Raw genomic sequence first — 8965 nt, forward strand, 5'->3', positions numbered from 1 at the left:
AAATTCCCTTTCAATTAATTGAATTGATTGAAACAATTAGTGTGGTCCTTTACCAACATGCAAATCTGGGACTCTAATACATTTCTTGACAGATTGCACGAGAGTGTCACAGCAATCAGGGTGCTCGTGGAACCAATTCTGGACCAGAGCAGCCCCAACGACAATGTACCACATCTGGTCCACTTGGTGCTGCTAATTTCCTAAAATTAGTTTTTTTTACAAATGTGTTTTTTATTTATCACAGCAGTGTGAAATTGGCTGCAATAGTGTCTGCAATAGCGTGAAATAGTGTGGTCATTGGCAATCCGCGGCTTTGTAATGACAAAGAAGTAACCTCACAATCCTTATCTGTGTCTAAGGTGTGAAACTGTGTGTAGAGTTTTATAAATCACTGTGTTTAATGTTTTGCAAAAAGGGTGAAGCAGACATTGTGTGTAATCTGTGGAGGGGTTTTGCTCATTGGAGCAGGATTTTGCAAATTGTGTGGACATTTTTATTTTAGTGTGTAAACAATCATAAAAAAATTGTAAACGTAATCAAATTGTTGTTGTAAAGTACCCTTCTACCCACAATGGATAATGTGTAAATCATAATATAATCTCCATTCTCTCTCCCCCTTTCACGTCTGTCCACTGTCTCTCTATGTACCAAAAACAAATGTATTTATGATGAATCCATACACTATCTGTCTATCTTTATCTGCATTAAAAATTTTCCATTACAAGTACTTACTTTTTCAATATTATTTATGGTCACAGGTGAATGTAACTTATATTATGGTTACCTACTTTTGCATTATTACTTTAATTACCTATTCAATTTAATTTAATTTTAAGGTCACTTACTTACACTGCAATATTGTTTTTTTGTACTATGGCAACCGCACTTTACTTTACAATACCTTTGTTTGACGCCACTTCAGTTTACCTTCTGCTCATTGTCTACTGTTTGCCTGTTTTTCTTGTGTGTTCACTTGTTTGTTTGTTTGTTTGTTTTGCTCTTTTTGTATGCTACTGTAACAAAGGAATTTCCCCGCTGTGGGATGAATAAAGTATCATCTAATCTAATCTAATCAAATATCTTCAGTTAAAAAGTGAGTAGGGACAGTATAAAATCATCAGGGTTGGGGTTGGCTGAAAACTATGTGATCTTCCTGCTGTTAGCTGGAGCAGCTTTCATGAGTTCACCTGGAACTCCCAAACTGCAAGCAAGTCTGTTTTCTTACTGCCATGGTTTTTCACATACTCTAGAGTCTAAAACTATTCTGCGCTGCTGTAAAAATCAACAGCATGTAGTGGAGGTTCCGCCTTCATCTCTGTTTCCAGTTCTTTGGAGGCAACCCATCTGTGTAATGTTTCAGTGGTTCATTTTCGCCCAAATAGTTTACAGACCCCCAGACAGTACCTAGATGAGACAACAGGAAGGGATGAGGGGGAAGATGGATGAAAGAGTGGGAAAGGAAGGGTGGGTCAAGCAATCAGAGACACGAGCCTGGCTGCGCAGCAGGGTAGATGTCGGTCTGTCTGGTGATTAGAGGTGTGGTTTAGGCCTGGCCCTGCTCCCGAACCTAAGTTAACAAATTAACTTAATTTCACTAGCATGGACCACGCCACAACCATGTGTTAGTTAAAGATTTAATGAACATTATGAATGTGCAGATGAACATTATGAATGTGCAGATGGATAAATTGATGTGGATGTCGTCCGATGGCTGGTCTGGAAGGATGTGTGATGACCGGGTGGAGGAGACTCAGAGTGGGGTTCCGTCTCAGAAGCAGTTTTCGCCTAAATAATTTACAGATCCCCAAAGTGTCGGATTGCGTAGAACTGAGTTGTGCGGGGCTTGACGGAGATCGTTGAGATTGTTTGTGAATGTAAGATTGGTACCTGCGGCCTGGGAACTGAATGGTTTGGTGGGAGATGCCTGATCTGGCGACTGTGGATGCTGCGATGCGAAAAGAGTGGCTGGAATAATGCTTGGGTGATATGGCTGAAATGCAAAGAATTCTGTTCAGATGTTTCTGAAACAAGAGTCAAGTGCTCCCGAACCTAAGTTAACAAATTAACTAAATTTTTGTCCATTGGCCTACCATATTGACATGTTGCCAAGCAATGTAGATTGACTGAATGTTTCCGTTTTTTAGAGCACTCACATAATAGTGAGTAGAGCCTAAATATTTTTGGAACTTATCAACCTAGAAAAGCAAAGGCAGGCAAGAAAATGTGACATGCTCAGTGCCATTGCAGGAACAATCTTTTTCTATCCTTGAAGAAAGTTAAATAATACAACTACAAGCACCTGCAAAGCTTCTCTTGTTAGTTTCAGTTTTACTTTGAAGGGATTGTTTTGAACATAAAAATGTATCGCACTTCCTGTGATTATTGCTTTAATATTTATGGCAAAGAACTGGGTTTCAAATTGCAACCGGACACGTCGAGGGGTGTCGGTCAAATTGGATTACATGTGAAATATTGACAACGCCACATTGGGACTTTCATTCAAAGATTACTCAGAGCTTGGGATTCAAAGCCAACCCCTTACTTTGAATTACTCTTTTGTTTTTTCACCTACGGGTGCCCTGGAACACAGGCATGTCCACAATTAAAACTCAAGAGACGTGGATTCAAATGTATAAATAGTGTATTAAAACAATCAGTAAAAAATATAACTTAAAATTAAATCAAAATAAAACAAAAAATTTGAAATACTAATGCCAGGAATTTAAATTAATCATAAATGAAATGGAGGAGATACTAACACAAACGGAGTTACAGCCACAATAAAAAGAGGGGCAACTGGAAGGAATGGCCTAAAACCTCATAAAAACACAGCAAACAAAATAAGATAAATAATAAAACAAGTTACGACAAAAGGCACACAATAAACCAAGGGAGGAATTGGCCTCTTATTCTATCAGCTACTTGTATAACTCTTATAAAACATCTACTTGCTTCCTTATCTTCCTCCACATGAAATGATAAAAAAGAAACTATAAATGCTACGGCCAAAATTAAAAAACAATAAAAATAAGACAAAGACTTATAACTAAAAAACAGGCAAAATTGTAGAATGTGATTTGAGAACTTTGAGAACAACTAAAATTGAACTTGTAGATGTAATGTGAGCACTTGTAGAATGTGATTTGAGAGCTTGTAGAAAAAAGTCTGTACTCGTATTTTTTTTCCCACTCGCATGCACTATTATCGAATTTAGCAATATACGACGTTAGCTAACGTTTATTTTTCCAGCAAGCTAGCTAACATAGAGCTAATGTTAGCCAAAGTAGATTTATTGACTTTTATTTTGTTACTAACGTAACACGTTATTGTGAATGTGAGGTGTCGGTGGCATCATTTGTTTACTCGTTAATCCCAGTAATGTTACGTATTCAGGCCTACCAAAACAAAGCTTTTGAAATAAATTGACCCTGGCTTGTTGGGCCACATGAAGAACAACTTGCAAATTGCCTAGATGCCATCCAATCATATTCATATAGCTGGCATTTATAACCTGACTCTTCTCACTACTACTGCTGAACAGAAATGGCAAAAGTACTCACTGCCCGTACTTAAGTAGAAGTACAGATAATTGTGTTAAAAAATACTCTGGTAAAAGTAGAAGTACTGATTTAACTTCTTTACTCAAGTAAAAGTAACAAAGTACAGACTTGGAAATTTATTTAAAGTATAAAAGTAAAAGTAGCCTTGCAAATGACAAAGCTACCTGGACCAGACAGATGTTACTAGAGAGGACACTGAGAAACTACAGTGGACATGGAGAAAAGACTCTTTATATGACATTGCCTACTTTAAATGGCTGTCTGCCAATAGGCCTAAAACATATAGCTTATTGGGACTCCAGGTTAATAAGATTCTGACCGAGAAGCAAGATATGAATTCAAGTGGGACTTTGGGAGAAGTCTGTGTATGTTCCCATCCAATTAGATTAAATTTGGTATTGGTAACTTATTTTGGAAATTATTTTAAACTTAGTGAGGACTAGATTAGGACTGGATTTAAAGCTGATTCTGGTTTCCAACTTTGGCCCAGGTCTGTCGGTTAAAACACGGACGCATCTGTTGATGCTTTATTACAAAAAGTATCAGTATAAACATGGGCGTGGGTAGCTCTGCTATGGCCGTGTGTGTGTATGTGGTAATAAAGGAAATAAATAACATTGTAAAGGCTCCCATACACAATGCACAGGAATCATATATGCTAGTAAATAATAACAATAAACCCACTATTAGTTACATAATCTTAATGAGCAAGGACGTTTAACAATCGCCATTATATCGCATCAACAGCCGGGTGCAGCCTAGCTAAGAAGAACACAAACAACAACTTTAAATTTGCCAGAACAACAGACCAATACAACAGGCTGACAACATCAGTTATATGACTTACAGTTGTCAAAGACGCACACAATCTCAACAAATTATCCTCCGGACTGCTGGTCTCTTTTTATTTTCTCTCACTTTTGTCTCTGATTGCCGTGCGCGCCCGCTCGCGGTGTGCAGTGCGTGTCCTTGCTATTCTCTAACATGCACTCCCAATCACACCTGATAGACAACATTTAGTACAAAACTAAAGTAACAAGCCAGTTTTATAAAATGTAAGGAGAAGAAAGTACCGATATTCGTGTTAAAATGTAAGGAGTAAAAGTAAAAAGTCGCCAAAAAATAAATAGTAAAGTAAAAATATCTGAAAAATCTACTTGAGTACAGTAACAAAGTATTTGTACTTTGTTACTTCCCATCTCTACGGCTGAAATTATGAAATGTGTCTGAAATAAACCACTGCTGATACTATATGCTCAAGCAGGCAATGTGTGCTGCTCCTGCTGCTCACTCTGTCTCCCTATTGTCCTCGTACTGAATCAGTTTGACATGTGGTACAGCTTCAAAATGTCCTGAGACCTGACATTGTAATAACTGGAATTAATGTTTTAATGGGGCGTAACTAATGAGCTGATGTACTGTGACACTTCTTCGTCTTTTATAAGGAGGACCAGCCCACTTTTCCAATAAGATACAATGGTAGGGCTCACTGTTAGACTTTTTATTGTATTTTTGCGGTAACTTACTGGCAACGTGTTGCCAGTAAGTTACTGTACTACGCGATTACAGTATCATAACTGTAATTGCTTTTTACAGTATAAAAACCCTTACAGTAACTTACTGGCAACCCGATTACAGTAAGTTACTGGCAACACGTTGCCAGTAAGTTACTGTAACTACCCGATTACAGTATCATAACCGTAAATGTTTTTTACAGTATAATACCCTTACTGTAACTTAGTTTTACAGTATTAGAATACCTTACTGTAACTTAGTTTTACAGTATAATACTCTTACTGTACCTTAGTTTTACAGTAGTAAAAATACCCTTACTGTACCTTAGTTTTACAGTAATATAATACCTTTACTGTACCTTAGTTTTACAGTAGAAAAAGTACCCTTACTGTAACTTAGTTTTACTGTATAATACCCTTACAGTAATCATATTATAATTACAATTTGCTAAATAATACTGAAATTGTCTTGCTGTATTATAGTTTTATTGTAATTGTGGTTCACAATGTTTTACACTATTTGGCATTGGCTGTACAAACAATTTAAATATTTTACATAAATTCTATTGAATTTAATAAATTCCAAATAATTGACTTTAGCCATGTACAAAAGTAATACATTTTTATTTTCAGGTAAAAACATCAGGAACAAGATATTTTTTACTCTGAAAGTGCAAAAGAACAGAAAATTGACATACAAGTGATACTAAAACGATGTCTAAATATACGCCAAAACACTGGGCAGCATTCAGAGGCGAATACAAGTCTGAAACAATGTAGTTACCATTTGAATTGACTCTCAAAACAAATTGAACATTTTAAATCCCGAAGAAAACTAAATAACCTGTATTTGCAAATGTATACAAAATGTGGTGTGGTTGTTACCACAAAGCTGAAGTTGTTGGGCTTTGGAAGGAGGAACAGTCTGCTTAGAAGGATTTGTGGAGGCCGGACCCATAGTACTGTTGCTTGCTGATCCACATCTTCTGGAAGGCGGACAGAGAGGCCAAGATGGAGCCTCCAATCCAGAGATGCTCTGGTGAGGTGGTCCATACTGGACTGTATGAGAAGCAGAGAATGATCATGAGTTTTTCTCATCTAAACTGTTAACAAACTTAAAACTTGTGCATAAACAGAATATGACAGTATACAAAATAAGTCACCAGTAGTGAAGTCCCCAGATAATTCAAAGGTTCTTTCTACTTTCTTTTGCTGTCTGTCGATGGGTTTGGTGATGATGATTTTGGAGCCGTTTCACAAAACTGATCTAACTAAGGATCTTCCTCTTTAAGTAAAGGTTAATCTCAGTTAGGATCCTTTCCAAAGGGTGTCAGAAACTTAAAATAATATGTTGACACCATCAGTGGCAAAAACAGAACTTTTAGTGGACGAATTGACGACGCACATTTGCCCTATATGATTACATTAGAACCCGGTTTGAAAGCTGCAGGTCACAGTGTTCTCGCTCAGTACTGGACCAACTTCAAAGATTGTTATTCTTATCAGTCACTTATACAAAAAAAACATAAGAAAACTTAAAATTAAAACAACACTTTGTAGCTTTTGCTGCATACTGTGACCTCTGCTTACACAAGTGGTAAATACAAGATGATTTAGTTGTGTCATTGTTGGAGCAGGAAGGGTACGTAGCCGCACCACTTCATCGTACTGTGTAATCATTTTTCTGATGTTAACTATTTTACATCACACAAGAAAATGCTTACCTAGTTTGATGTCATCCACTCAAATTCGGTGAGCCGTTGGAGGAAGGTGGTGACTCTGAGCTGATGCTCGTCACCTTTCTTTGGACGACTCTTCCCGTCTTGTAGCTTGTACCCACAGTAGCAGTGCACTTGGTGCCCTCATCTGGGTTGATCCTTAAGAAGAATCTTAAAAGAAAAACAGGTTTAAGATTTTCATAATCAAGAGCAGTCATCTTTAAATACAGCCCTTTATCACACACACACACCACACACACACACACACACACACACACACACACGTATGTGTTTGTGGTTCCTGTTTAAAGGAAGTGGGACATTGCTCATTTCCACAAGAAAACCTATAGTTTGCCGTTAGTAATGTTTTTTCACATGTCTACAGAATATTTCTAATTCTTGAGTACACAGGTTGCAAAACGTATACCTGTACATACTTTTTGTTGTATGAGGATAGATTGTTGAAAGGGATCATGTGCTCCTGTGGGTCATGGGGTCAAGCCTTCTTCCAGCTTTCTTCTTCCTCCCATCTCTCTCAGTTGTTCCAGTCACTGGTTGTTGTTCTACATTTGAAATGATGAAAAATTATTTTTTAAAGTGCATGCATGGGGTTATAAATACAATTACAACAAGATAAAAAATGCATGCATTAGTATGCAGGTAAACAGAAATGTAGGTAACTCTTATATGTTAGAATAACACAGAATGTTATGTGATGTATAAAAGTTCATCACTATGTCATTATAAAGAGTCCTTAAATAATTTGTTTTAACAATCTGTCAAAATTTAAGTTCAAGGGGCTTGGAAAATACATACTTCTTTTCCCACCATAAACCATGGTAGAAAGCAATATACTACGCAAAGTAAGGCACTGAGGCAAATCTTTGCTGGACATCACGATGGTTTTAAGTGGCCAAACCCTGAAGCTAAGGCAAAAAAACTACTCTCATAAATGCTGGAGGCACTGAATTTGCCACCAAACTAGAGCTTAATGTGGTTAACGATGAATTAAATTTACCACACGTCTTTTTTTAGCTAAAAAAACTACCACAAATATAGCTGTAATAAGTTGTGCTAATCATTCTAAAACACTGACAAACCAACCACAGAATGGGAGTTTAACGTTAGCATTAACCGGAGGTAATGTTAGCCAAAATACGGCAACAGCAAGCTCATAAGCTAGCAGAACCGACCTTAAACTCCAGAATATGGGTTACATTGTATTTCAGACAATGGTGTGACAAATAAAAAGATGTGCCGAACAGCGAATGTAAAACGAGTAGTGTTAGCTTTACCGAACGTCGTAATTAGAGCTAGCTAATCTCACCATGGGAAAATGTTAGGTTGGAGCGCGTGTTTTCCTTCGGGGGGAGAGTTAACAGCTTGCTCTAGCCCAGCTATGACACAGGTCAGTAAGCTAACATCGCCGCTTGCGAAGGCTATCAGCAGAGATTTAATGTCACAGAATTAGCAAAGATTGATCTTACTTAAGCTGCTCCAGCTCTCTCTGAGTAGAGGGTGTGACCGACTCTGCTGCGCACGGACCAAGCGGTACTCCTTTGATGTCTCGAGCCGCCTACTTCTTTCAACACCTTTGAAGTATCTACCCGCTATTCTTTTGAAGTCGTGAGGTCATATCACAAAATTTAAATACCTTCGCAGCAAAAGCATAATAAATGTAAATATAAATGTAAAAGATCTTTATAAAATGAAATAATTTAATTGTATAGAGATATTTTATTTTTCCATTTAATTTCTATGCTTCTTAACATTAACTAAATATTTATTGAAGTCTGTCTTATTTAACTACAGTATCACTACTGCTGTTGTTTTACAACAGACTACCGCATATTCAAAAAATACAGTAAATCACTGTAAATCAAATGTTACTACCCCTAATGCAATGCATATTACAGTAATGAACCGGAAGAAAATTACGATATTTTACTGGCATTTTGTGGTAAGTAACTGTAGAAATACATAGAGTTTAACAGTGTACCGCAAATTCAAAATAACGTAAAGCACTGTAAATGAAATGTCAATACCCATAATGCAATGTTTTATTACAGTAATTAACCGGAAAAGAAATTATGGTATTTTACTGGGCCCATTTGTGGTAAGTAACTGTAGAAATTACAGCAAAGTCTCCAGTGCTGCCATGATGCGATAAAGT

At 37.1% G+C, this 8965-nt stretch overlaps 1 long non-coding RNA gene across 1 annotated transcript; it reads left to right on the top strand.

Moving 5' to 3' along the window:
• The first annotated feature begins 294 nt into the window (after positions 1 to 294).
• On the top strand, positions 295 to 7679 carry LOC116680443 (uncharacterized). Its single transcript, XR_004329762.1, has 3 exons — positions 295 to 441; positions 503 to 505; positions 7669 to 7679. It is a non-coding gene; the product is annotated as an uncharacterized LOC116680443 (long non-coding RNA).
• The last annotated feature ends 1286 nt before the right edge of the window (positions 7680 to 8965 follow it).

The sequence above is a fragment of the Etheostoma spectabile genome, unplaced genomic scaffold (genome assembly GCF_008692095.1).
Source record: "Etheostoma spectabile isolate EspeVRDwgs_2016 unplaced genomic scaffold, UIUC_Espe_1.0 scaffold00018447, whole genome shotgun sequence".
Lineage (NCBI taxonomy): Eukaryota > Metazoa > Chordata > Actinopteri > Perciformes > Percidae > Etheostoma > Etheostoma spectabile.